Raw genomic sequence first — 27,069 nt, forward strand, 5'->3', positions numbered from 1 at the left:
CCACTCCCTTCATGAAACTCATTTTAGTTCATTCAGCACAATTTGATCTCAAGAGACTCAACAGACTAATAACGTATAAGTAATAACAACTCGAGACTTTTTCCCACTTGTTTTGGTGCAAAGAAGAACAAGTAACTTAGGCGAGTGTTTACATTTAATAAACTTGTAATAAACTGAAATATTTTCAGACAGACAGGCCCCCAAGCTGCGAGTCTAACTACTACACCACAGCTCCTGGAAAACAACAACAACAAAACAAAAAAAAAAGTGGGCTGCCACTTATGAAGCGCCAGGAGCAAATTGAGCAAAAATGCATACTTGCTCAAGGCACCTAGGCCATAGACATGGGAGGGATGTGAACTTATGACCCTTCGGTTCCAGGCTGCATCTTTAACCATTAACACCACAGCTTCTCTGTCATGGGCCAGTTTGGGGTCATTGATGTTTGCTGTTTAGTTCTAGGTCTCAGTGTTGTGTTATGTGCACTTATTTTACAAAATAGAGAAAATAAATTAGAAATAGCCTTATTTTATGAGGATGAAGCAAACACGTAGCAATGTACTCAACATGCTGTGACGTCGTAGGGTGACATTGTGTTGACACAAGCGGCAGATTCTTTTGTTGATGTAGCGTCAATAACAGTTCAGATTTAATCAAAATCCTTTACAGATCCAGGCCTAAAGCCCCCACTCCTTTTTTATTTACATTTTTATCCGAAAAATACAATACAATACTTCTAATCGCAGAAATACGAATGACCTTTTCCTTTTTTTGTAACATACGTACACGGCCACAGACACAAATAAAAGTAAGGATGTGAAACTCCCCTTTAACAGGAAGAAACCTTTAACAGAGACACACATCTGTCTGAGAGAAAGAAGAGAGAGTAGCAGGAGGAACGAGAAAAGCACGCATCTAGAATCTAATCACGAACAAGATTTAACTAATGATGTTACACGAGCGACTGGTAACGAATATAAACAAGAGCGTAGCAGCATAAAACTCTTGGAGACTTATGCTTTCACGTAGCAGTGTCTCCTTAAAATGATTCTTCCCTTATCTGAAAAACTGGAATTATTAACGAGAGGACTGTATGCAAACACATCTGTGCTTGGTTTCAGTGGTCACGCGTGATGAGGCGAAGCTCTTGAATAAATAAACCAGTTTGTTAAGTACACGAGTCCAAATAAAACAGTCCTGCACTAAATCTTGTCTTTGTGAAGGTTCTGGTATTTAATATTTCATTAAAAAATATCACAGAGAGAGCTGTTGTTTTCATTCTGGAGGCTGTGGTTTGTGCTCCTATTGAAATGCATTGAGTTGTACATGTTCCATTATTTTGTCAGCCCTGTTTTAATCAGGGGGCTCGACTAAAAACCTGAACTGCAGATGACTGTAGAGTTAAATCAGCAGCTTTTTGGCACCGTTTCAACACAAACTGAACGTTATAACAGCCCTGAAGGAGGATTTAGTACAGAACTATCATATAAGAACTTATTCTAGGTGCTAGTGAAGCTAATGCTGTGGTAAGTAAATGTTGTACGGAGCCCCTAAGGGGATATTGGGAATAAAAAAAAAAGTATCTTATGCTCACAAGATACCATATCCACTATATGTCCTACTGGTGATCTGTTCCACCAGTAGGACATATCAGACAATCCTTATAGAGCCCCTTAAGTGCACATGGGGATTTTCTTCTGCTCACGAGATACTATAGCATGTGAGCATGAGAAAATCCCTATGTCCCCCTGGGGGCGCCGTACAATCTACATTCACTTGCCAAAAAAAAAATACAGGGAGACACAGTTTATACAAATACACTAGTATCTAACCAATAATATAACAGTCCTGCATTAAATCCTTCTTCAGGGCTGTTTTAACATTCAGTTTGTGTCCAAACAGTGTCAGAAAGCTGATTATTTAACTCTACGATCTGTCTTACTGGCAGTTTTTAGTCAACAGAGTGACACCTCTTCACTCGTTTAGACTCTTTGATTCCACGCTCCTCCCCCTCTTTAACCCTCTGGTCCCTTTGACAATGAAAAAGAATTTGAACTGAAAAAAAAAAGAAAAGTGACACCTGTGGGTTTCTGATGAGCCTATTATTTATTTATCGGGTTAGAAATGTTGATGGATCTTTAATAAAGGATCTGCACAGTCACAGCTGAAGGTGTAAACGTTTCTGAGCTGATTTTTTGGTTCTTCAGGTGTTTAAAAAGAGTCAAAGTGAAGTGAACTGCTGCATGTTGGTCATTTCATTATTTTTATATTTATATATAGTTATACAATTTTATATTATTCATATTATCCATTGCACATGACAGCATACACTCCTCCCTGTCTTTAGCACTTTGTAAACCAATTAATCAATATTTTTATTTATATTTTAAATATATTTATATGTATTTGTAATATTTTTTATATTATTATTATTTTTATAATATTTTTATATTATTTTTTAATAATATTTTTATATTATTTACATTATTATGTTTTAATTAAAATGACAATAACGTGATTTTATTCTCCCCCTCAGGCGAATATTTCCTCATAGTTAAAATAACAATAATTTAATAACATTTTATTTGCTAAATATATTTTTATATATAAAGAAAATTATTTTATTAAAATGAAAGTTAATAAATAAAATAAAATAATAATTTAAATTAAGAGCAATAAAATAATAAATTAACAAAAAATCTTGCATAAGTCTAATTCACCCTAATAAATCACCCTTTCCCCTGTTATCCAGTTGTGCGGTGGTGATGGTGTAACCAGAGGTGGCAAAAAGTAAACATTATGTTGTTTTTTTTTGCCATTAATGAAATAATACATCCATTGATAACTTTGCAAAATGAAAATGTTGGTGCCAGATGTCCTGCATGAGCATCTAGATAATTTTTAACAGCTTCTCTTTTCTCGAAGGCCTGAAGCTCGTGGATTTTAGGTTAAGATATGACGCATTCGCCATGAATCATTCTTAAATAAAGCTACGGATGAGGAAGGTCTGACTTTTTCACATCTTCCTTAATTTTGCTGCTGCTGCTAATTTTCTCTCTGTCCTTCTTCTTCCTTCTTCTTCGTGGACTTTCCTTCTCTAGTCTGATACTCTAGTCTCGTCCTATCAAGTTACATCTTTTAGGACATGGGGCTTAAAAAAAGTAAGTTTTTTTTCAGTGTATAGGCTGGAATGTACAGATATTTGTGCACAAGTATAAGGAGTAAAAGTAAATAGATACTCAAGTAAAGTACAGATACCTGGAAAATTTACCTGAATATAGTATTAATTACTTGAGGAGTTAAGGGGTTTGAGTGGATTGGTGTGTAGGGGTCAGAGATCGGTGAGGTCACATCTCTGGGGGAAAAGCTACTCGTCAGTCTGCTGCTCTTTAACCTGAGCTACAAATAATATATTTTATTTTTATTATTTTTATTTTTTAACAAATAAATAAATGACAGCTTTTAGATGTTCTATTAAGGCAGCAAATTAACAATTAATGACACTCAGAGGATCAATTAAAAAAAAAAAAAAAAAAAAAAAAAACGAGCTGTCCTCGGTGACCCCGCCCCCCTCTTCCTCTTCCTCCTCCCTCCCTCCTCCTTCCTCGCCGCTCCGCGCATGCGCCCCTCCTCTCCGGGAGAGCAGTTTCGGCCTGTTCCGCGGCCGCTCGGTCATTTTCGCCTCTTTGTTTTACCCGATAGTGGATTTAACTCGGATTCAGCCCAACATCCAGCGGACCAAGCGGCTCCCGAACAGGTCAGTGCGTCCCAACTACCTCTCGCCCCCAGCATGCCTCCGGACACCCCCCGCCACGGGGTACCCACGACCGGTTCCACGGTCCCGGTTCGCTCCCCCTGCACCTCCAACCACCACCACCTCCTCCTCCTCCTCCTTCCCCGTTTTTCGCATGTCTCTTTCCGCTCGCTGCCGCTGCTGCTGTTGCTGCTATACGTGTTTGTTTTAGGTGTCTGTGTGTGTGTCGGGCGCCGGGGCCCTGCAGTTGCACACCGGGGGATGGTGATGGGAGAGGGGGGTGTTTTTAAGGGTGGTGTGGTGTGGTGGTGGTGTGGTGGTAGGGTTGGGGGGGAGGAGGAGGTGGTGGAGGAGGAGGAGGAGAAGTGTGGCCGGGAAGGGGGTGCACACGGTTCGCAGCACCCCGGAGAGGAGGCTCCTGCAGCCGCCTGTCTGCCTGAATGTCTGCCTCGTCATGTTTCAAACGCTGTCGTTCACCTACAAAAAAAAAAAAAAAAAAAAAAAAATGAAACAAACAGCACTTCTTGTTTCCCCAGGAGGAGGAAGAGAAGCTAACCTCCTCTTCCTCCTCCTGCCTGCTCAAAACCCCCACCACCTCCACCTCCACCCCCCAAAGTTCAACGTGTTTAGGGTCTTTGCAGGAGGTTTTTGGTCCAACACAAGACACAAAGTTGGTGCATTTTTTCTTTTTCCTCTGGGTGGATGTCGCCCCTCGCCACACTGCTGCTACTTCTGCTGCTGCTGCTGCTGCAACCAGCCCTGTATGACATTGTAAGGGGCGGGTGGTGGTGTGTGGGGGTTGAGGCGTGCAGAGAGCAGCCAACAAGTCTGTGCAGTTTGTTGAAAGGAGGGGAGAGGAGGGGTAGGGGGGGGTTGCAACCACAAAACCCCTTCAGATGTCTCCTTAAACTTTCTCCTATTAGTGACCCTGCAGCCTTCGAACGCGCCGAGTGGGTCACACGTGGGTCAAAAAAAGGGTTTAAAGTGCTCGGTTTGCTGGTTTAGACTTGAAAAGCGTGCGCGTCTGTGGGAATTTTTCCCCTTTGATTCGCTCAGGAAGTTGCTTTCCACCGTCAAATGTCTCCTTAAACTTTGTCCTGCGGCCTTGAAGCTGCAGGTGTAAAAGATGTAGAGCTCATTTTCTTCTGTAATTCACTCAATGTGTAAAAACGAGTGTTTTACGTCCAAAGAGATGCAGCTGAAACAAAAGCACATGTGCTTGTGGGATTTCTTGCAGACATTTTGAAGTCTCGTAAACTTTGGTGGGAGATCTGCAGGTCGGAAGATGTTTGTGCCTGGTTTAGAATCGAAAAACATGCATATTTTTTCCTTTAATTCACACAGAAAGTTGCTGCAAAGCCTTGTTTTATGTTTTCATCATCTGGAAAGGGGAACATTTCAGCGTGGTCATCTTGAAATTAAAGGTTTGTCACCTTAAACTTTCTCCTATTAGTGACCCCGCAGCCTTCGAACGCGCCGAGTGGGTCACACGTGGGTCAAAAAAGGGTTTAAAGTGCTCGGTTTGCTGGTTTAGACTTGAAAAGCGTGCGCGTCTGTGGGAATTTTTCCCCTTTGATTCGCTCAGGAAGTTGCTTTCCACCTTTAAATGTCTCCTTAAACGTCGTCCTGCCGCGAAAGTGCAGGTGTAAAAGATGTGTAGCTCATTTTCTTCTATAATTCACTTAATGTGTAAACGTGAATGTGACAGGTCTCGTAAACTTTGGTGGCCTTGGAGTGGGAAGATCTGCAGGTCAAAAGATGTTGGTTTAGAATCGAAAAACATGCATATTTCTTCCTTTAATTCACACAGAAAGTTGCTGCAAAGCCTTGTTTTATGTTTTCATCATCTGGAAAGGGGAACATTTCAGCGTGGTCATCTTGAAATTAAAGGTTTGTCACCTTAAACTTTCTCCTATTAGTGACCCCGCAGCCTTCGAACGCGCCGAGTGGGTCACACGTGGGTCAAAAAAAGGGTTTAAAGTGCTCGGTTTGCTGGTTTAGACTTGAAAAGCGTGCGCGTCTGTGGGAATTTTTCCCCTTTGATTCGCTCAGGAAGTTGCTTTCCACCGTCAAATGTCTCCTTAAACTTTGTCCTGCGGCCTTGAAGCTGCAGGTGTAAAAGATGTAGAGCTCATTTTCTTCTGTAATTCACTCAGAATGTGTAAACACGAGTGTCTTACGTCCAAAGAGATGCAGCTGAAACAAAAGCACATGGGATTTCTTGCAGACATTTTGAAGTCTCCTAAACTTTGGTGGCCTTGGAGTGGGAAGATCTGCAGGTCGGAAGATGTTTGTGCCTGGTTATAAATCGAAAAACATGCATATTTCTTCCTTTAATTCACACAGAAAGTTGCTGCAAAGCCTTGTTTTATGTCTTCATCATCTGGAAAGTGAAACATTTCAGCGTGGTCATCTTGAAATTAAAGGTTTGTCACCTTAAACTTTCTCCTATCGGGGACCCTGCTGACCTGAAGAACTGGAAAACATGCATATCTGTGCAATTTGCCTTTTCAATTCGGTTAAAAAAATGCACACGTGATTGTCTTTTATCCAGAGTGACAAAGCTGAAACAAAGGCGTCTGGGCTTTTAGGGATTCTAGGGAGTCTCCTAAACTTTCTCCTCATATCAGAGACCCTGCAGCCGTGCACATTTGTTATTTTCTTCCCTTTAATTAATGCAGAAGTTTGCTGCAAAGCTTTGTTTTATTTGTGCATTAGCTGGACGTGAGAAGAACGTTTCAGCGTGCAGCCTTGTAGCATGATGTAGGTGAGCTGTAGGTCAAAAGATTTAGAATTAGAAAACGTGCACATTGGTTCCACTTTCCTCTTTAATTCAATTAAAACGTGAAAGCGATGAAGCTGCATCTTGCAGACATTTTAGAGTCTCCCAAACTTTCTCCTGCAGCCTTGGAGTGAGAGATCTGCAGGTGGAAAGATGTCTGCGCATGCACTGTAACTGGGATTAATCTAGTTTTAGGATTTAAAAGCATTCGTCATTTAAAAAACTTTTTTTTTTACTCTTCGTCTGCTTTCTGCACGCGGGAATATATTTCCCCCGCACGCTTTTGTCGGAGCGAGGCGTGACACCTCCAGCTTTCTCCTATCAGTGGCCCTGCAGCCTTGAAGCGCGGCGCAGGTCAAAAGATGTCAGCAGCTGCCTTTATGTCTTCATAACTGAAACATTTTCCTTTAATTCACTCAGAAAGTTGCTGCAAGCTTTTTTTTTTTTAATCTTCCATGTTGCCCCGAAGCACGCTGCGAGTTATCTGCAGGTCAAAATACGTTTCTGGCTGGTTTTAGAATTTACAAGCGTGCACATCTGCGTCAATTTTCTAGCCCTTTAATCCTCTCAATTAAATGTACATTCAAGTGTAATACGCTCAGAAATTTGCTGCGTGTGTCTACGTGCTCGACGTTTGACACTTTCCTGCAGGGTGTTGAGTGTTAGACGCTGCCCCCCCCATCAAATGTCTCTTAAACTTTTTCTCCTTTGTGACCCTGCAGCAGGTCAGAGTTGTAAATTATGCACATTTTTGTCTTTTTTCTAAGTTAAATTCACTCAGAAATTTGCTTCAGAAATGTAGTTTTTCCATCTTCATCAGCAGGAAAGGGGAATGTCCCTGCACGCTCACCACTGAAACCAGTTTCTTTCCTGCAGAGTTGTGTTATTTTTAGGTTTGTCACTTCACAATATCTCCCCCAAACCTTCTCCCGTTAGTGACCCTGCAGCCTGTGAGCACATCGAGGGTCAAAAGATGTCAGCGTCTGTGATGAATCTAGTTTTCGAATTTAAAAACGTTAACATTTCTGTCATTTTTTTTACTTTAATCTCTTCTGCAAGTGAATGAAGTGGAATGTGTCTTGTGTGGAGTCAGATTTTTGAAATGAAAAATATGTGCACGGAGAAGAGACGATATCATTTTGTGCATTTTAAGAGAGAGTCTGAAAAGCTGTTGATTTGCTTCCTCATTATGGTGAAGCGCACCGCAGAGGTTTTCAGGCCTCAAATAAACAGGGCTAACCTGAGGTGCGTGTTTAAGCCGCTGCTTCACCGTGTAGTATTTTAATTACCGGCGAAACAGCTGCGACGTGTAGCCCCAGATGTCGACAAAAACACAAAACACAAATAACAAACGTAGCCAGCTGTTACCTCGACGTCTAGACATCTTTTGTCAATCCTCGTGTGCTCTGTGAAACCACAGCGCCGCCGCGCCGCACCGCGCCGCACCGCGCCGCACCGCGCAGACTTCTGCTGCAGGGAAACCAAAGCGGACTCATCACGTCGACGCTGAAATCAAGTTTGTGTACTTGCGCTGACATTAAAGCTGCACCGAACAGCGGCGGGCGTCCGCGACTCGACCGGGAACGTTCAAAGCACCTGCTTTTTCCTGCAGCGCTGCTTGCTCCCGAATCACCGACAAGTATTTTTTTGCAGTTTTTCTGAGCGTCGGTAGCGTTTAAATCTGAGTTTTAACAGCTGAGTGACTCCGTGATGCGTCGGAGAGGAGGGAGACGCAACGAGGCCAGAGTTTGGGTGATTACATCCGCGCGGAACCAGAATCTAAATCTTCAGAGCCTCAATCACGAGCGGAGCAACGTTCTCACCTTTTAGTTGTTGTTGTTGTTGTAAAACAGCTGTAATTAAATTAACTTCGCTGGTCTCTTTCCAAACGGTCGCTGGCACACGTTGAATGATGTGCCTCGGACAGCTGAATGTAACTTGGCCTGGTCCCGCACCACATAGCTGCAGCGTAAGTCTTCGCATGCTCCCCGAGCATCGACTTTCACGTCAGGTTTCTTCTTACTTTGTGGGGGAAACCCCCAAAATTACACGCAGCTTTTTTTTTTTTTTTACATCCGGCCGACCTCTGACCCCGAAATTGAATAACATCTAATTGGATTTTCTAATGTTTTCTGCTGTTTTTTATCGGCGGTTAATGAAACTGGACGACCGAGGCAGCATCTATCGTGACCCCTTTGCTCCAAAACATGCGTCTCTGCTGCATTAAAACGACGCTAATGGTCCCGCTGGGCGGTCTGATAAAACAATCGGCCCTGCAGGACGGGCGAGCAGGATGCAGCCTCTTAAGACCCAGCGCTGCTTGATAATGGGAAAACTCAATAGTCGCTCAAGTGCCAGAAGATGCATTTGTCTTCTTTTTTTTTTTCTTCCTCCGACAGGAAATGATCTCGTCGGGCAGCTCCCTGAACCAGCGACTGCGTAGAAGCCTTTAAATGAAGCTGCTGTTTGGTGAAGCTGCTCGCATCTACAGCACAGCTCTCACTTTGAGTTTGATGAGACATTAAAGCTGAATTATGAAGAAAAAAGCATCTGCACGTGGGTCAGATTATTGGTGAGGTAATCGCACAGGACGGGTCAGATTTGTATCCCGGTCCAGGTATAAGTATAATACACATTTCAGACTGAAGCAGAGTTGTTGCGTTGAGGTTCCAGACCTAGAACGGCAGCTTTTTACAAACGGCGGCCATGAATTTAGAGACGTTAGATGCCGTGACGTTAAGTTTCATCTCCGATCTCGGCAGCCGGATTGCGAACGGAACCGTTCACATGACAAATGAGCAGGAATTACATGGTCGCGCTCGGTCCGTTCGGTGCGTTAACAGCGTGTTTGTTCTGGCAAAACTTCGAAACGAGTTTCTTCATTTTATTTATTTATTAATCTATAACTTGTTTGTGCATCATCAGCCTCTATTTACAGTCAAGACATTGAGTCAGTCAATGTTTAACAATTAATTTAACTTTAAATTCATTGCACAGATCAGGTGAATCTGTATTTTTTGTTGCCATTCCTCTCTGATTGCCCCTTCGCGTGGCTGACCAGTTTTGACCACCAGTCGCAGAACAACACTTGCATCCGGAGGATGTCGAAAGCTTTGACGAGAAGTCGCGGAGAGAAATAAGCTTGGCTGCGTTTCACCAGATCAGTGCGAGGCTGTGATTTCATGCCAGCATTGTGTCCCCATTAACTGCCTCGACCAGGGCAGCCTGCCACGGTGCTGTGGCAAATCGGAAATAGTTTTACACGTCTCGGTTTACTTAAATAACCTTTGAGGTGTGGGTGTTTGTAGTGAAAGTGAAACTTACCCTTTTGGTTGTGTCAGAGTTGAAAGTCGTCTACCACATTTTTTCCCCATAAAGGAAACAGTTTATGAGCAGAACAGTCATATATCAACCTTAATTGCAAACAACTTTGATTGGGGCCATTTTTGAGAGTCTACCAGTCCGTTAGCTTTGTCTTTGGTGAAAGGATTAGGGCTGCAACAACTCGTCATCAGTAGGGATGGGCGTTCATAGGATTTTTATGGATGGTGAATTTTTGGTTTAGAAGAAGTAGGCGTTTTTAATTTTGAATTTTAGGAAATCCTAGCTCTGCTCTGCTGAGACTTGGCGATAGCTGCACTTATTGACCACAGATTGTCGAACACATAGATATCTCAGTATTTAATGCTGTGTCGTCGGCTAATGATTCAACGTGTTGGTGGTGTTGCCATCCCAAGTCACCAATGACATAAATACGTCGATTTGCATAAAAAAAACGCGTCACAATTGTTACTTTTACTTGCAGCACAGTCAGCTGCAAAGTGGTTTTATGTCGCTGTATAGACGTCTTGTTTGAATAAGCTTTATTTAATTGTTCAAAACAAATAAGGGGCTTGGAGGTTGTGTTAACGCCAGCTGGTCTGTGTGTAGCATAGACGGAATAAAGATGGACGGCAAAATAGCTTCAGTTTGTCAAGGAAGTGACGACACGTCAGAGATATTTTTATTTGTGGTTTTTACCCCAATATTTAACCAGCAGTTTGCACATTTTTTTCTCCTACGCCATCACACATTTTAAATCCTGTTTTTTCTTGGTGCATCATGTTATTGAACAGTGATGTGCATTAGGTTATGATATCCTTAATCTATTCAATTTTGATCCACAGGGTTAAAAAAAAAACCCGTAACCAAACTTCAGTAGTGAAGAATTTCATTAAAACTCGTACTCAGACGCTTCTGAGATGCTCGACGTTATTATTTTCATCTTGCAAAGGGCAGTAACACGACCAGTAGCTCAAAACCTGCTAAAATGCAAAAATTGTTTGCACGTTTCCAAAAAATTAAACTGTTCCCAAATTGGACAGTGAATCTAGTCAGATGGGTGGTTAATGGACGGGGGCTGGGAGGCGTCGTCGTTCTGTCCTTATCAGTTGTTTTTGAGAAAAGAAGTCTTTGGAGACTCGAGCAGATGCTAATGGAGATGCTAATGGACGGCGCGGCCGCGCTGCTTCCCAGCAGCGTCTGCTTGTGCACCCGTAGACCTATAAAACCAAACGACATAAATTTCCACCAAACGTTCCGCTCTAAGCGGGTATTAGCAACCTTTAGCGGCGCTTTTAATCACCGCGTGAAGGTTCTGGGCTCTAACCTGCCTTAAACATGTCCTCCCTGTGTCTGCGGCGTTTCCTCTCACATGTAACACAAATACATCTCTCATTACAATCAGCACGAGGTGCTGAAGTTAAATCATACTCAATATAACCCAATTAATGAGAGAACATATTAAAAACACCCAGTAAAGAAAAAGTGCCGCCTTTGTAGTTAGAACGCTGTGGATCTGGTCCGATCCGAGCCAGAATCGAGACCGTGGACCAGACGACACCAGTGCTGCAGCCTGAATGTTTTTGGAGTCGCATCGTCCCGCGCTGACTCTCCAGATAAGATTCACGGCCTCGCTGCTGCTTCCACCGATCGTATCTGTTTTGTGTCAACATCTCAAAGCAGCAGGTCGTCAACAGGTGGTGTGAGTTTAAGTGGTGTAACTCTCCTTTCGTGTTGACATTAAAAACACTCACCCGTAGACGATGTGTTGCGTTCGGGAAAAATGGTAAAAAAAAACAAGAGGCAGCCGGCGCGACTTTGTCCTTTTTTGTCTTCTCCGCTTAATTCTCCGCAAACCAGCCCGACGAGAGGCGCCTTAAACCGAGACGACACAATCGCACATGTTTGCTGGTGTTTAGCACAATTAGTAAAGACATTCTCAGAATGCCAGGAGTCGAGTCGCGTTGTGACGATTGTAAAAGACGAGCTCTGGGAGGCTTCCAGACCAATTTAATGAACAGACAGGAAGACGGTGCACGTTAGCTAGAAAAAGGTTTCTCTCTTTGGTTTGCAGGTGATGTAACCTTCCCTCCGGCCGCCATATTGGGGGCAGTCGTTTGCTGCTGACAGGTTTTTTTTTTTTTTTCTTCTAAATTTGTCTGAACATGCTGTGCTGGTTTTCACTGGTAACGGATACTCTGACACCAAGACTTGATTGATTTTGTCTTTTTTAAATGTGCACCCGTGTATATCTGCACGTTGAACTGGTGAATGAACTGAAAGCGTTTGTTCAGTGTTCAGATATAGCATGAAGATACTACATCAAATAAAAAAAAAAACGTTTCTTATTCTAGAGTTAGACCTTATCTTTGGGATCTATATAAAGTCAGGTCTAACCATTGACACAGCTGAGCCCGTTTCTCTGCAAAACTGTCACTTTGGTTCCTTAGTTTTTTTTTTACACATAGTAACGCTGTCAAAAGACGTTTCTCCTGCTTTATATATTCAATTCCATCCATATCACACAGGTACTTTGGAATTTAAAAATATTTTCCTTGGGCCACAGAGGGACAAAAAGTGAACATGATCTGCTGAAGTATTCCCACGGGACCTCCAGTCGGCAGCCTGGTTAGAGGAGAGTTGGTCTTTTGAAGGGCTGGATTAAATATTTTTTGATATGAGAGCATAACTTAACTCACTCTCGGTCCCTTTGGTGCACGAAGTGGAGCTACAGTTTGGTGTGTGACACAAAAAGAGATTCAGCGCAGTCATCATGATCCATAATAAATCGTTACAGCCTGCAGTCGGCTGCAGAGTAGTTTCATGTCGTCGTGTAGCCGTCTCGTTTGGATAAACTTTATTTAATTGTACGACGCGACCAGGGGCTTGGAGGTGATGTTAACGCCAGCTGGTCTGAACTTAAAATAAAGATGCAAGGAAGTGGTGACACGTTGTCTATATCCAAAAAACACTGAAAAGAAACAAAGCTGGACTCGTAGAGTCTTTGTTTCCACACGTCCAGTTGCCTTTCTTTAACGTTTTTATTTTAATATACGTCATGTCGTCCGTATTTATACAGTCTATGGTCTGTGCATCAACATAGTCGATGAACGCTGGTTTTAAAAGGGAGTTGAGACCAAGGATGCCTCAGTTCTTAGTATATATTAATGAATAGTGATAGATATTCAATTCTGATCCACAAGGTTTCAGTTCAGTTCGATTTGTTTAGAGATATAACAAGTTTGACACAGTTTACAGCTTTTATTTGTGGTTTCCCTCCAATATTTCACCAGTAGTTTGCACATCTGACATCTGACACATGTCTTTGCTTTTTGTCTTCTGCACCATCACACATTTTAAATCCAAAGTGTTTCTTTTACATCTCGCCTTGATGTCGAAACTCTTCTCGGTTCAATACCCACATGTGAATTATGATAATCTTTGTCTCAACTGGAAAAGGATTTTACACACTGAACCTCGGGCTGAATGTACGTTCACATCGTATCAGTCTGAGAAACAAGGTCGGCCTGAGCCATCGAGGCCAAACCTGCTGCTTAACAACGCGGGATATACCTGTTTGATTACACGTCTATCGAACAAGATTCCTAGATGACCTCAGCTCCAGTGAGGCTTCAGTTTATCGGCCGCCGTAAACACTGATAGCTGTGCTCATATTGGACGCAGTTATCTATCTGAGCCAAAGGTTTTGGAGTAGGTAGTAGGCAGAGATAAAGGCGAGAGGCGCACAGTGAACATTAATCTAAAGCAGCTGATTAAATGACATTCACAGCGCGGCGCTACTGTCGTATTTCCTGTTTTCACGTCTTTATAGGCCAGTAGTTCTGCATTAACCCACAGATTTCTCTCCCTCCGCCGGCTACAGCTTTATGTGCTCCAGCGTTTATGATTTAACCGTCGAACCTGTAGAGCAGAAAATATCCACACTTTGATTACACAACGTTTCGCAGCGTGGACTCGTACGTCTTGACACTTGATTTGTGCACTTTTACTTGTTCTCCAGTCAAAACGAGCAAAACTAGATTTCGCCGTGTCAGGCTTTTGCCCCAGAATGACGCACGTTTTTTAAAGAATGACTGTCTTTTTAAAGGTGCTCTGCCAACGTTTTGTGTTCAAATGAGTCAGAAAGAATGCAGGAGGTGGGCGTAAAGATTTCTTCATCACATATTTGTGATGGGTATCGCGTGGTTTTTAATGTGACCCCCCCCTCTCAAACCAGACTCAGCTCTTATTTATTGGCCCGTCGGCCGTTTGATAAAACCCGGTCGAGGGTCAGCGAAGGGTCTGACGCCGCCCCCCCCCCCCCCCGAAAGCGTAACGGAGCGACGCACAAGTGACAGCGCTGTTTAGCATCTCCGTCCGCCTAACGAGCCCCGGAGGCCTCTGCGAACGAAACGCCGGTGGACCAAATGAAGGATTAATTACCTGTTTGCCTCGCACTTCGGCCCGGCGTGTACAACAAATGGGTAATAACTGTCATCCGGAGGCCCGTCTGCCCCGACTGTCTGCGGCTCGTAGCCCCACAGTTTGTGGTTAAAACTGAAAAAGTGTGCGACAGAACTGCACACCCACGTAATGCCTCATTGCATCCCCCCAGCCCCCCTCGTTGCACCGAGCGTCTTCTCCACCGCAGACTGAACCGTGCATTTGAATATTTTCCTATTATTCTGAGAAACAGGAACTTCACTTTTTTTTTTCTTGTTTAGTCTAAAATGTAGTCGTCTGTGATTCTCAGCCGCTTCCTGTAAAAAAAAAAATTGCGCTGCGCCTACAGAAAACATCCATCCATTATCTCAAAGAACAGATAAGAGTTTATATCTCACAGCAGCGTATTTGCCGGAGTGTTTATGTCGAAACAATGAGCTGATTAATAGATGAGGTCCTGCTGTTTTTCCTGACGCTGGTTTGTGAAGTAAAAAAGTGACAAACGTGCTCGTTCCAGCTCAAAAAAAAAAAAAAAAACAAGCACGGTCTCGCATTTCGCTGCGTTCCTCTTTATCGATTGTTGGATTTAAAGACTTTAAATACAATCTCCTTCCCAACATTAATGCAGCTGAGCAGTGAGCAGACGCCATTTTCTGCACTTATGTGAACATTTAAGGTGAAGTTTGGTCAAAGCTGACATCTATATTTGCTTTTCACTCAAAGGTTAACACAACTGCAGCAATATGGAACGACAAGAGCAAATGCTGCTCCAACATATGGGAGCGTCTCCAGTTTAAAACATCAGAGAGGCGTAGTAGACGTCTCATGTAGAACTTTACCTTTATTTCATTTTTGGACTTCAGATTTTGGAAGGTAAAGTCCCCAAAGGGAAATAAAGGTGTTACAGTGGAAGGACACTAGTACTAGAGGTTAGGGCTGAGTTATATGCCTCAAAAACAAATATATATATATATATATATATATCACAGTATTTTTCAAACCGGTGACGTTTTTGTTTCATGCATAAACACGTGTTCATCTGGTTCAGGGAGGAATTAAAGCAGTAGATCGACTAAGGATGAACTATTTTACTATGATGATGAGTAAATATTGTAGTAGTAAAACAGGTTTTTTCATGGCGCCGTGTTAACGCTGTCTGCAATCCAGGGACATTTACAGCTTTACAAAAAAAATAATTAAATGTTATCAAGATGAAATGAAGAAACAGGAGCAATTATGGCTTAATTTACTTTGACATATTAATTGATATTGCGACCGGCTACCGTAATAACTGTAGTCTGCGCGCAACATTTGTTTTTCTCATTCATAAAAAGCTAAAATTGGGAACACTTTTGGGGACAGCTTGGGTCAACCCAAACAGGGACTGTCCCCAGAAATCGGGGGACGTCTGGTCACTCTAAAAAAACCACAAGTATTCTCGTTCTGCCGTTTTGTTTTCTCAGATCTTTACATCTTCACCACCGCTTCACAGCGACACAGTTGCACCATGTGTGTTTAGAGGCGCTGCATTAAAAATGGTCCAGTCTGAGACGGTGTCTCTTGGTGCAGATACACCAGTATGAACCGGTAGCCTTATTAGAGATGTCCCAGTCCAGGCATTTATTTTTAAAATGACCTGTTCAGTATCAGGCGTCTTATTTTAAAAACCACATCACTTTTCTGTCAAAACTCACATCTTTTAACTGGCAAAGCTGCCAAAAACACAACAAGAGAAGACTAAAAAAAACTTGATCCCTACTAGAAATGAGTTGACTCCTTGGTCTGATGGTGCCGTAAAGGTCGGTCGTGTCCAGGACCTTTTATTTCCCCCTGAAATCCTCTTGGCCCCCGGGTCTCTGGGGTAATTATCCTAGACCTCTTGAAGAAGTGTCCCCTTTGACCTTAACAGCTTTCTCTTAGCGGTGTGTGTTTTTTTTTTTTTTAATCTAGTGATGGGTGTTCAACAGAAGTGACAGAAGTCTGAGAAAAGCCTGATTAAAAAGACATTGTCTGTATGATTTCTACAAAAAAGTAGAATAAGTTTTATTCCGCTGTTAGTCGAGCCGTTCGTTGGTCTCAGAGGGAGTTTGGATGGATTGGATATTTGATTGGTCAATGGATTTGTGCATCAGATCTATTTACTTTAGAGTCAAAAGGATCAATTAATTAGCTGATTCAAAGAAAATAGCTGTAGTCGTCTGTTAATTGGTCCTAGAAACTAAAACTTTTATTTGCTGATTGCAGCTTCTCAGAATAAAAGGCTTCTCCATCCTCAGATTCAGCCTTTTTCCCTCCGTATGCAACAGTTAATTAACAAAGAAAATGATTCTCATTTCACTTTTATTCCATTTTCACTATGCTTATTGAGTGGTTGCAGGCTTACATTACCGCGGGCTCTCATTATATCCAGCTGTAAAAACGGAAATTAAAGGCAACATCCTCTTTATGACCAATAGCATAGAGGTCTATGGGGAAATGCGATTGTAATTTGAAGAACATAAAATGTTACGCGCGGAGGATATGGCTCCGAGCGCACGAGGTTATCGATTCGAGCGCTTTGACAGCAAGATTTATTTTTAAAATTCTCGGCCAGCAATAAAAGCAGGAAACGGGACGAGCGGCGTCAACCTCCTGCTGCTGCTGCTGCTGTTCTTCATGTGGACGCACTCAACCCTGACTCAGAGTCACACCAGTGCAGCTGGTTGGGTGCAAGTTGCAGGTGGTTTTTAGTGGGTGTAGCTGAGAGTGTGAAAGAAAAAATTCAAGTTCAGCACACCCTCCCTGTGTAAATAAAAGTTAAAAATATACCGCGGGGGTATTGTCGAGTTACGTGGGAGGGGAAGTGGTGGTTTTCCTGAGAGGAGCCTGCAGCTAGAGGAGGTGAATTAAGTGAATTTTGACACTGGAGAAGTATCAGAAGGGACAAGTGGGAGATAATTACAACACTTGAGTCGCCGAGGCTGAAGCTGTTTTAATTTTTTACTGAAGGCGAACACGTACCTGAGGATTCAGTCGCAGTTTTGCAACAAACTATTGCAGCTGTTATTGAGCATCAAGTCACAAAGTTTGGGCGTTTTGCTCTGTATCTGTACCTAGACCCTTTTATCAGATAAAAGCTAATCCCTTCATCTTGTCTACCAGGCACATGCTTGCTGCAGCCCTAATCATGCTTTTACCCAGATTATTTAGAGCGCAGCAGGGGGTTGGACAGAGCTCTGTGCCCCCGGGACACGGGTCACAGAAAGACACCGTCCTATAAACGTCAAACTCGCGTCAGGCGCTTCATTTTAAACGAGCGCATTTGTGCGGCGGTGGAGATTTACCCGGCGACCGACGGTTTGGAGGCGCCCTGCTAGCGCCTTGTCTGGGTTGGCGCTGCAGCTGCGACGAGCCCGTCGTGCGACACGTCGACACGTTGCCGGCCGTCGTCACAAACAAAACCTTTGGTGATGTAATAGGACGTCCTCTTTCATAACTTTTGCGTTTCGAGTTTTTGTTTTTGCTAAAAAAAAACGCAGACGTGCTGCTCCGATGAATCAAGCCGACGCACAAAATGATCAATCCATCAATCGGCTGCTTTGCTGATTCTGACAGATCCCGTCGCGTCTTATCGATGTAAACAAAGTGTGATGGTGTTTTAGGGTCTGGTTTGGGCTCCTCTGTCGTAAAACACTGCGCCGACTCTAAACCAAACAATGAGGCAGTGAAGACATAAACACACACACGTTTGTTGCCTGTTTTTTCTTTTGACATGTTCTGACACATGTCTGCACAACTCACAGTTTTAAGAGCTCCTCACCAAACGTCAGCATCTCAAGGGAAACCAGTGAAAATCATAGCGCGTTCCCTTTAATATAATGTCCGTTGTCGTGGTGTTGTCAGGCCTGGAAGTGTCCTCATACATAGTGTGCACAAAAGGAAGTGTGGAACGATGCTCTTTGATTCTAATCTTATTGTATGCCTCTAAAGTGCTCGCCCAACAAGCAACACTCATTTGATAAAAATCTAAAAATATTTTCAAACTTGCAGCATCTGAGACAAAGCACTTCAACGAAAACTGTTGTGAATGTTCAGTCGTCCAGGTCGTGTTGTATCCCTTAAACTGCTCCTTTAAAGTGAAGCCAAAGCATGTAGAGCTCCCCCTGGTGTCTGGCTGCAGTATGGGTCACAAGTTCCGCCTCCTCCATTTTAGTAGATGGGACTCGGGCCAAACTAAAACACTAAAGTACACATCAAGTACATTTTTTTCTAAGGGCGGTTTCTGTCATTTTAGGTAGTTTATGTAACGCGGATGCATGTGCATGTGTCACTAAATTTAATTTTAGTTAATTGATGCTATAAAAACAGGACGTAACATAATGGCAACTACCAGCCGCCATGTCAGCTGCTCCGTAAAGTCGACCTGTGGGACCGTGAGAGTTGTAAAAAATTAAAAAACAAATAAAAAGTAAATAAAAACAAGTGCAGTGTATAATCCAATATTTCCTTGTGCACTGGTTGAGGAAACTAGTGTCAGTTTTGCCAAGTTAAGGAAGTGGCAACACGTTCGTCCATATTTATATACAGTCTACGTCTCTTTAACGTTATTTTGGATATTCCAGGAAAAGCGAGGCCGAACTTGCGTCGTCTGCATTATGCTTCATGGCGTCTGGAACTGACAACAGTTATTTGATTTTTTCAAAAGATTAGTTTCGACTTGAATGATACGTCGCCCGTATACAGGTCTACGCTACATGACCATGTTGATGTTTTCATCATAACAGAGGCAGAAGAAGTGCATTATTTTTTGGTGCAGCTGAATTTTTTTTCCTTTTGCCCCCGGGCCCGAAAATATTTGTCCACATCTGAAGTGTCTGGCGCCTCCATTTTTCTTTCGTTTAAGGCCAGAATAAAAAGAGGCCAACTCCCTCCAGTGTGACCGGTGAACTACACGCGGGCTAATGCACCAGCCACCACCGAAATAAAGCGCCGTTCGGCCGGCTGCTGGTGGTACAGAGCATGTTATTGTCTGGGATGGAGACGAGCTGCTTTGCATCTTGAAAACACGCTGCCACGGTTACGTTGTTGCACCAGATTCGGGACTCACTGCTGCAAAGTGGAAGAAGAAAAGGGAGTATTTGTGCAAGAAAACCAGCACATGAAGTCTCCTTTTTTTTTTTTTTTTATTTAATGCAATCATCACAGATGGCTGACTAGAAGTGGAGGATAAAGTTGATTCACGTTGAGCGGTGGTTTCACGCTGCTTTTTAAGTTACCGCTATCAGCCATCTGCAACACAAAGGATTTTCATAAACATCTTCCTCTGCTGAATCATAATTCAAGACTTAGAAGTGCACTGTTATCTGAGATCTCGGATTATAAAGCCTGTTATTCTCTCGCACTGCGGAATAACTTCAGCAGCCTTGAGAGCTTAATTCAGGACTCTGTGAATGGAATCATTTGTGGATCTGCTTTGCTTGTTATCCCCTCTCCTTTTTCCTTCATTTCTGGTAGCTGCAGTCGCCAGTGATCATTACGTCTGCGTAATGACTTAATTAAAGTCGACCCTTTATCAGTATCCGTGCAGTTTCTAGGCCAGTTTGACCAGGGAGAATAATGACTGCTGAGGCCTAACACGGATGTTGATTTTCCAGATTTCCTCAGAGTCAATAATTATGACTGTATCTGCGTCTTGACTCTGAAACCAGTGGACCGAAGGGCAGTTAGTAAGTTCAAGAGAGGTTATCAGTGTTTGCGGTTAGGAATGGCTGCAGCCTGTAGGTGTGGTTGATTCAGGGCCCTTCTGTTATCTAAAACACAACAGGGCACCGCAGTCCGACAATCAGAATATTGACCCTTTGACAGTAGTCTAAACAAACCTGCACATGCACAAAAAAATACCTGTCTGTCCTCAGTTGTTATAAGTCAGTGCTGATGCAGCTTAATGATGGGATCTAGGTTTCCACTGTTTCCTTTGGAATTAACCCAAGAGGATTCACGGACAACTATAAAACAAAATCTGCTAAACATGTGTCCAGCTTTGCAGATGTAATACGGCAAGAAGTAAACTGAAAAACTTGTTTCAGGAGAAATTCATAGACGGACCAGCTCCGCCTGACACTCAAGGACGAAGTAAACATGTACAAATATATAAATATATTTTGCCTCTTGGGTCAAGAGAAAAAGCTGTAAGCACAACGTCTGACATATGATCAATCACCCTGTGGAGCTAGAGACAGAAATCAGTTATCAATCAGCTGCGTCTTTAGTCATCCAGCAGTGCAGTGCGGGAATTCACGTTTCTGGGCACTTGAGCAACAACAAGTGCAATACTGACATCCTGTTTCTGGGCTGCACCAATGTTTTACCAATTACTCATTAACTTCTGTCTGTGTGCAACAAGATATCACAGGAATAGACGTGTTTCACACTGCGACAGTTATAACTTTTCGAATAGGAGTTTGTGCGTCATGGCTTGGGTACGTGATGCATATTTTGGAACAAGTTACGAACGTTCTGTTTCGCTAAAAACGTACGTGTTGAGTTTTTTATTTATGGAACGCCGCCCTGTTAGTTATTTTAGAGACCTGCACAAAGCTGAGATTAACTTGGCGCGTGGCTCTTTATGCACCGATTAGGCTTAACATAATGGCCGCTGACAGGTGAAGTAAATAACGTTGACCATCTTGCTGGGGAAACCTTTGGACCTGGCATCCATTCAGGTGGATGTAGACATGTAGCACCCACCTGTTTAGAGATCAGAGAAATCTTGGAGGTTTGGTTTTGGTGCACGGCTAAAGATGGATCCTTTATGTAGTGATATTAGGAACCTCCATGAACGCTTCACGTATCTGTTTTTCATAATCTGACCTACTCACTTTCACTTCCCTCCAGGCCAGACACTGTATATTACTTTTATGGAAATCTTCTTAAGCCTCATCCATTTTCATATAGAGTTTCAGTTCCTGGCAGCTCTGCCAAAACTTTAATTTTCATAATTTATTTACTTAAGACATATTACATATATAACACTTTCCTTGAAGGATAACTAAAGTATTGTAATTCTAATGACTGCTCATTGGATTTACTGATATTTTAACCATTTCAGCCATTTTTGTGACGCTTTTTACATTGACTTCCTTCTTAGAGATAGAGATATTTACAACCACGTAACATTTCTGACATGCAGGATGCTCAGGTGTAGACAATCCGGTCATCATGACTTACATGCTGTAAAATAATCCTGTAAGAAACGTATGCATCCGTGGCGATGGCAGATATTCTGGGATCCTGATGTTGGGGTTGGCCAGTGTGTCCTGTCCAGTTATAAATGCTTTGATATCTTCTCTTTATGCAAGGCTGTGCTGGTGTACAGTGGGACTACTGCATTCTCCACAATTAGGTTTGATAACTTCAAGGACGTGGATACGGAGCCCATTAGGCCCCGATTATGCTCCGGCAAAGATCTGATAGGCCGGTCAGATCATTTTACATCAAAACGGTTGGCAAAGCAAGAAAGAAACATGCGTCAAATAATTTGTAGCTCTGATTGGTTGTAGGACTTATCCAATTGCGTGCGGAGGCATTTTTTATGTCTCTGCATTGGTTGAAACGGGGCCTGTAATGAAATCCAAATGACGTGTTTGTATAAATGTGGCTGCTGCCGCTCTATGAATCATGCAAACCTCATCTAGTTAAGGCACGTTGAGAAGCTCTGGCGAAGCCTGACAAAGGAGGAAATCCATTCTTTTGTCACGTCCCTGGGCTCCATCCGTCAGGCTCCTCAACAAGGTGGTAAAAATGGAATCTCTTTTTTAGGTTTTCTTGTCCAATCATATCGTAGCCCCTGAAAATGGGCGACCGTGACTAAAAGTGGTTGTTAAGCTCATGTTTCATCCTACAAGCACAACAGGAATGTGTGTTTTGATCATAGACTGTATATAAATATGGACAGCGTTGGATTGCACACACTCTACTTGGTTTTAAGTTTTCTTATGCAATACGCTTTGCAGAACGGTTGGCATGGCAACTGGTGGTGGCTGTTACGTCACATCCTGTTCCTATAGCGTCAAATAACAAACTAAAATGAAACTTCCCATTCACTAACACGGAGAGGGGCGGAGCTTATGACCTATACTGCAGCCTCCAGCCACCAGGGGGAGCTCTACTTGCTTCAGCTTCACGTTTGGTTAAATTTATATGGGACAAGTTACTTTTTGATAAGTGCGTTAAAGCGTTTTCAAATCTCTCCCGTGAACATTTCACATAATTCTTCAGAGAACAAATATTTGTTCTGTGTTTTAACTTGCCGCACAATGCACAACTGAGAGCTTACACGTCAGTTACCGATATTTATTTGTCTGCTCTACTTTTGCTTTACCTTGCATGAAAAAAAACATCTCTACTAAAGCTTCTCTTAAATGCTAAAAAAGCAAATCTTTGTCGAGCATCTGAGGCTATTTGTAGAAAACAGCTGCCATCTCAAATATAATCTTATTCTGAGGGGAACACCAGAGATGTTTTCTGGTGTTTTTTTTTTTACTGTCTGACTTGTCGGTGTGATCACACAGCTAGCACGGCGGCGCCTCTGGATAAGACTCGCTGACACGAAGAAGAACTACATGTTCTCATCCTCGATATCTCATGTCTGCCAACTCCGATGCACTTGGGTTGACGTAAGAAAGAGGAGCAGTTGTTTTTGTTTTGTTTTTTTTTTCCCCCCTCAATCCGTCACCGTGAAATTAAAAGTTTTTATCCGAGTAGCAGCAGCCGTTTAGTGTTTTAAGGGTCTCTCCTCCCCATGTTTTTCGTCTGACCCGCGAGCTGAACTACGCGTTAGCTTCTCCGACTCCACCGCTGGCCCTCGCAACCTCGACTCAAAGCTCAATTATTCAAGTTGTTGCTGCTTCTTGGCAGCGAGCGCGGCCTCCTGGCCTGCTGCAGTCTGCTTCTCTTTGGTATCGCGGCCCATTGTCTGACTGATTTCCCCAGGCACCCGGGTCCTGGCTGGGAGGATTGAGGGCCATCAAACAGAATTAAGACGAGACAATAACTGTGTGTGTGACGGTGGATGTGTGTGAACGCTCGGGCGGGAGTGCATTTCCATTTTCCATTCACGTTGTGTGGATTTTAGTCCGTCTCCTTCGCTTGTGTGTGTGGCCCAGCAGTGTGTGTGTGTGTGTGTGTGTGTTTGTGTGTGTTTTGAAGTGAAGCCAAAGCTTCCACAACAAGCAGAGGCCTCTCCTCCTGGCTCCGACCGCCGATACAAGCCTTCAGTGTCCGTCGCTCCAGCTGGCGGCCAATTTATACCGAGGCCAAACACTCCAATACCCACCAGCAGACCGACAGGGGCTCTTTGTGAGGCCAGAGTGTGTGTTTCTGTCTCTGTGTGTACTTATCAGCTATTGAGGCAGTTGTTTTGGCTCATGATTGACTGCAAATGATGTTAGTCTTAAGACTTAACAGCGCCGCTGAAGGCATGAGTTACACAACGTTGGACGCTCGGAGTCGGCGAACGTCCTGGAAGCTGCAGAGCTGCCGCACGGAGGATGCCTGATAGCGGTGCTTGAAAATATGTAAACAATGCTAAACGAGACACAACAGACGCAGTGTGGTTGTCCCTGGAGGTTTACTAGATTGGAGGCAGAAAAGTGAAATTGCCCTCCAAACAATGGTGTCACGGAAAGTCCCTCAAAAAAATCAAACGGGCTCATCAGACAGTTCTTTAATTTCCCTTTTTCTGATGTTGTTGCTTCTCCACCACATCCTGGTCTATTTTAGTGGCGACTAATGTGGCTCTGTGAATCATTTAGACCTCATTCATTTAAGGCACGCAGCGAAGCTCCGGCGAAGCCTCACGAAGGAGGAAATTCTTTGTATTCTCTGGTGTCGTCCGCGGGCTCCAGACCTTCAGCACTCGCTTAAACTTTTTATCGATGGAAGTTGGGAATGGCGTTAAAAACACATTTGACTTTATAAACCGTTTTTTGTGGTTGCATCCTGTTGGGCACGGCTGCAGCCATCAAGGACAGTCATTGCTATGGGGTGGGGGTGGGGGCCTGGTCTGGTCTAGATGGTTATGTCTCAGTGACACCCAGATGAATGAATGCCAGGTCCAAAAGTTTCCCTGCAGAACTCTGGATTGTCACAAGATGGTCAGTGTTTTATTCATTGTGGGACTAGTAGGTTTCCCTGAAACTAGCATGGCTGCCAGGAAAAGGCCACATTGATAACTGCAGTAAGAGCTCGGGCTGGGTTTAAAAAAACACATCCAGTGCAGTGTTGATCTTTAAAGAATCTCGCTGCGGTGCCACGAGTTTCACTTGACAAACTTTGCGAGATCATGGAGTGAGATTAGTCCACATATGAGGTCGATCCAAAATGTGACTCAAGCTGCGACTCTGGAGCGCCTGAGCGTCAGGCCTGAAATCTGGTTGGATTTAGGAAGTATGGTGAAAGAGAACAGCTGCGCAAAAAGCAAAGACATATGAAAGACGTGGAACTGCAGAATAAAAAAAAAAAAAAAAAACACGGTAGAAAGTCCACAAATCTCTTGATTCAATGACAAGATTAGTTTTAAGTGAAAATGTCTTGAACTTTAAATGCATCCTGTTGAATCAAATCTGGACTTTGTCAACCTGAATCTGAATCAGTTCAGTAAATCCAAACCCAACCCAAGTAAGGCTCTCCATCCGGGGACACTAATTTAAATTTAAAATCAAATTGTCCTCCAGTTTCACCCATGGACATTCTCAAATCATTTTTACGTGAACATATACAGTGCTGTTTAAAAACATTTGCAGAATTCTCTTATAATCCAAGAGGTGCACTTACTTTTGTTCCTCACATATGTAATATTGGCTCATTTACCTGGATAAACAAACACACACAGATCTAGTTTGCTTTCCTTTGCGTTACGTTTTGTTCTCGCGTCCAAGAAACTGCAGATATTTTACAGAAACCTCCTGGAGACGGAGCTCGGTGAACTAACTCCTCGTCATGAATCTAGAAGCAGTGATGCAGAACTGTGTAGTACAGCTCAGTCTGAGAGGAAACGCAGTAGTAATAAGCATTTGTACAAAGTGTGGTGATTAATGTGCATTTTCCCAATTTAACAAGTTAATAAATGAAACGAAATAGGAAATAAAACCCCACTGTGACCCTTCAAACTTTTATATTTCAGAACAAATTTCAGTTATCTTCTGTGTAATTACTGGTGTAATTAAAGTTAAACAGGCTTAATTTGACAATATTGCGCCAGGAGTTCAAAATATAGTATAAAAAAAAACGAAAAACACATTTGAATTTGCACGAAAATTGTCCATCAGCTGCTTAATTTACAAAACAAGTGAAAACTACTTTTTCTTTGACAAATCTCTTCTTTGCGATAGTTTTGAATGACGTTCCAGTGAGTTTAATGCTGATGTCTATTCAGATGTGGACAAACTATTCAATAAACCACATCTGATCTGAATTTCAGCTTTATTCTAAAGGCCGACGAAATATCGTCTACAAGTTATGGTGTTTACGCTCTACCCTCTTAACAAAGTTGGTTCGTTTTGGTATTTGTTTTGAGGCTCTTTGAGATTAATAACCGTAGTCAATCTTTCCAGCGACCAGAAACTTTATCAATGCAGAAGTTTCTTCATCATGTAGCAGTAGATAGAAAATGAGACCTCACGTTGGCTACAAAAGGCTGTTGTGGTGTTAAAGCTATGACTTAAAGATTATTATGAATCACTTGATAAATTATAACGTATGTATATGCTACATGGTGGGAAACACTGGATAATTTTGTGTTGGTTCGACAAAAACCTTCACCCTCGTAGAAAGTCACACTCATGAAACCACAAACTTTTCCCTCGTGCTGCAATTTTTGATTTTCTGATTCCGCTTACAAACTGTTACATAAGTGCACAAAAAAAAAAAATTAAATCTCCCCATAAAAGGAATTTAGCTGATCCTATTATCCAGAGAAAAAAGCTATTATTGACGTCCTTTGGGATGATTGTGTGATGGTTTCGTGTTGGGTTTCATTGGGTTTTTCAGGTGAAAAACCAACACAAACTGTTGCGTAATAACTGGAATAAAAAGCGTCAAGTGCGTTTCACAAACTCAAAGGATGGGTGACTCAGAAAGGTGTGGCAGGAGGGTGATCCGACTTGCACTCTAGACAGACTATAAATCCTGCTTAACTTCTTACTCCATTCGTCTTTCCCTCCCCTGTCGTCACTTCAACTCCCGAGTGTTTCCCTGGGAGAGGCTCCGAGATTAGTTCTGATTAAGTGTAAATACCATCAAGCCCTCGTAATAATTTGTTGAAAAATTATTAACTTAATTGGTCTTAAGGCCAATTAAACAAGCCCTTCACAAGTACGTGTCTCAACAGAGGAGTCTCGGCTTCTCGGGTCAAGCCTCTGCAGGCTAACTACACCTGCAAAACAAAACCATCCAAGTTTTAGCCACAGAAGACAGAAGGTTTGACGGAGGAGTAAATTAAGCTACGTGTCAAACTGGACACTGGCACTAATTATCAGCCATTTAAGATCTCACCATGGGAAGTTTTACCCCCATTAACACCTCTGTCGTTCATGTCATGGTATCTAAAAACGACAAAAAAAAATCTAAATGAAAGGCGAGTGGAGTTTTCTTGACACATTAAAATGTGTTCGTCAAGTAGAAAGTGGGTTCTTGTAGAAGGACTCTGTCACTTCAAGAAGAAGGCGCTTGGATCTTAAAGTGTTTTTGGCCGATTACACCCAACATCCCCTCCTTCAGATCAGTATTTGGT

At 42.7% G+C, this 27,069-nt stretch overlaps 1 protein-coding gene across 1 annotated transcript in view; it reads left to right on the top strand.

Moving 5' to 3' along the window:
• The first annotated feature begins 3,622 nt into the window (after positions 1 to 3,622).
• The window catches only part of LOC125008496 (polycomb group RING finger protein 3), a 59,572-nt gene continuing 36,125 nt past the window's right edge, over positions 3,623 to 27,069 (top strand). The window contains exon 1 of the mRNA XM_047585770.1: positions 3,623 to 3,757. The gene's annotated coding sequence lies outside the window, so the exon portion shown is untranslated. The remainder of the gene's footprint in view (positions 3,758 to 27,069) is intronic.

This window comes from Mugil cephalus, chromosome 5 (assembly GCF_022458985.1).
Source record: "Mugil cephalus isolate CIBA_MC_2020 chromosome 5, CIBA_Mcephalus_1.1, whole genome shotgun sequence".
Lineage (NCBI taxonomy): Eukaryota > Metazoa > Chordata > Actinopteri > Mugiliformes > Mugilidae > Mugil > Mugil cephalus.